This window comes from Phalangium opilio, unplaced genomic scaffold, assembly GCF_054372755.1.
Source record: "Phalangium opilio isolate 3A_F unplaced genomic scaffold, DU_Popi_V2 ptg000240l_1, whole genome shotgun sequence".
Taxonomy (NCBI): Eukaryota; Metazoa; Arthropoda; class Arachnida; order Opiliones; family Phalangiidae; genus Phalangium; species Phalangium opilio.
Window position 1 is genome coordinate 109404 of NW_028324224.1, and position 2986 is coordinate 112389.

Here is a 2986-nt window from a genome sequence, read left to right on the forward strand (position 1 = left end):
ATAATGGCGTTCGCTGACGATATCTTCCTCGTGGCTGATAACCACGTTACGTTGGAGGAATTATATAGGAAATCTATTGACTTCCTTCATAATAACCACCTACAGGTGAATCCGGTAAAGTGCCAGTATTTCGGTTTTACCTATAATGGAAAACTGGAAAAAAAGGAAATACCATCACCCTGACTTGATTGTTGGCGAGCATAAGTTGAGCTCGGTCAACCCCGGGGTTCCTATACGGTACTTGGGGCTAGACTTTTTCTGCGATACTGACTGCAAAGTTAATATCAAAGATTTTAGTCAAGAGGCAGCTAAAAAAAGTAAAAGTGCCCTTAAGCCCAATCAGAAGATGAATCTGATACTCAATTACCCTCTACCGAAATATGTCTTTAGTGTCTCGGCACTATTATCTCCCTACTCTACATGTTTAGCCTTTTCGAAGGCTCTTCGTATTCTCATTAAGCCAATACTTAAGTTACCTCAACGGTTTCCCACTGCGTTGGTCCATTTTCCGTGGAGAGAGGGTGGCTTAAGTGGTCGTGATCTGGAACATCGGATTTTGAAATTTTTTTGTGGTCATCTGGGTAGGCTCCAGAGGCTTAATGATCCCTTGGTTGAAGCGCTGTTCAATTACGCACCAATATACAATGTCTGTGATAAAGCCTATAGGAGGCTAAATATAAACTATTGGGGCTCGGATAAGAAAGAATTTAAGACGCTCACTGAGCACAATTTGTCCGACCGAACTTATTCAGCGTTTTCTCACTTGCAGACCAAGGATCTTCAAGTTTCTCGAAAGTCCCCTCTCAGTAATGCATGGCTCGATCCTTATTCCAACATTCTCTCTAATAGGGATGGTATCAACGCAGTCAGGATGAGAGGTAAGTTGCTTAAGACCAAGACTCTTTCTAATAAGAGGTCTTCCAACCCTGCGGACACGCTTTGTAGACGTTGTCGCAAAGATCAGGAAACTGGATTCCATGTCCTTCAATGTTGTCCCAGCGTTAAAAATTCAAGAATCCAGAGATATAACTTCATTGCGAAGTTAGTCTCAAATACTATAAAAGCAAAGAATTCCGGCGCGACGGTGACCTTTGAGCGAGTTCTTGTCAATGACGACGGTGCCCGAAATAAGCCTGATGCGGTTGTGGAGATGGCAACTAAGAAGGTTGCAATTATATGGGACTCCACTGTTGCAAACTTGGACTCTATGTTCAATGCTAAATATAATAAGTATGCTAACTTGAAGGCACGGCTCGGTCGTCAAAAGCCCACTGAACTTGTTCCCGTCGTGGTAGGCGCCCGAGGGTTACTTTGCTCTAAGTCTGTGTCACTATTACGGTCACTAGGTTACACTACCTCTCAATTAAGGTATTTGTCGGCTGCCACAATTAGAGGTAATCTAGCGACCTATACCAAATTTATGTCAATTTAACTTGAACGATTCGTTCAGAAGTATTATTTTATTACAATTAACGAATTGCGATTGCAATCAAACACACTGATTATTGGGACGGACGTCTTTGGCGCTACTATGTGCAATTTAAAATGAATGGGTATTTTTAAAAGGAAAACGAGGCAGGCAATAAGTTTAAGATTCCTTTAAAATCAAATGGCTGAGACCCCTCGTCGTCTAATTAGTGACGCGCATGAATGGATTAACGAGATTCCCACTTTCCCTATTCGCTCCCTACCAAAGTTCATAACCTTGTCGTGGTGGTAGGTCTCTTGTCGGCTCTATCGCACGTGCCACCAAAACCAGCTTTTCTGGGTGCGGTGATGCGGGGATGAGTTGACTTGTCTAATATGAACTAAAAATCCCATTAAAGTCCGAGCCAGTGAAGTAAAAGATATGGTGTCCGGCAACCCAGAAAGTCCAAAGCCTGTGGGTTTATTAAATTAGGCTTTGGTATTGTCTCCGGTCGATTTACGACAAATTCCAGGCTACGGAGAATAAAGATATGGACCTTGGTCGAGATGGTTACCGTTGAGACCCCAAAATAGTGCAGAGTTTACGGATATAGTTAAAAATGAGTTCGCTTATCGTGTAAACGACTCCTCAATCTGTGAACAATTACTGAGTCGCAAACAAAATAGAAACGAAAGTGTCTCAGACTTTGTAGCTTGACTTGCCTTTTATACTACAGACTGATGCGAGTAACTGCGGGATTGGTGCAATTTTAATGCGATAAATAGATGGAGTAAATAGGGTTATACAATATGCTAGTAAAACTCTTGAACCTATTCAGAGAAAATATTCAGCTACGTAACGAGAGACGTTAGCAATTATATGGGCTATAGAAAATTTCGAGTGTATTTGGAGGGTAAACCATTTATAGTTTTGACGGATCACAAATCACACGAATAGCTCAAGAACGCTAAAGAGCCTACTACAGAAGTCGATTCCAAGCTTTTCATTTTAAAATTGTTTACACTCCTGGTAAGCTTAACGTAGTTGCTGACGCGCTGTCGCGCATTCCGGAAGCTGTAGAAGACACAGACTCGGACCAAGACACAAATGTGGTAGAATTGAGCACCCCTGACTCTTAGAACTAAATACGGAGGCCGTTAAAAGGGCGCATTCCGAAGACAAATAAATCAATAAATGGAGGGTATCTCTCGAAACAGGTGTTGATGGGGAAAATGACAAAATTAGTAAAAAGAGTTTGTCCTTTCTGCAACCTAATGGTTGTTATTGTCTATAGAGACGTAGTAGTTAGTCTCTCGGGTGAGGAAGAACAACTTGTTAGTAGAATAGTAGTCCCCCAACGTCCGAGAAAAACTGTAATAGCGGCGTGTCTTGACCGTCCCTCTGCGGGTCACCAAGGTAAAATTAAAACTTTAGATAGGGTCCGAAAGTATTAGTCGTGGGAGGGCATGACAAAAGATATAGAAAAATACGTTACGTCCTGTAAAATTTGTCAGGAGGTCAAATCCCCTCATGAAAAATAAACCGGGTTGATGAAGAGCGCCCGGGTAACAATGAAAA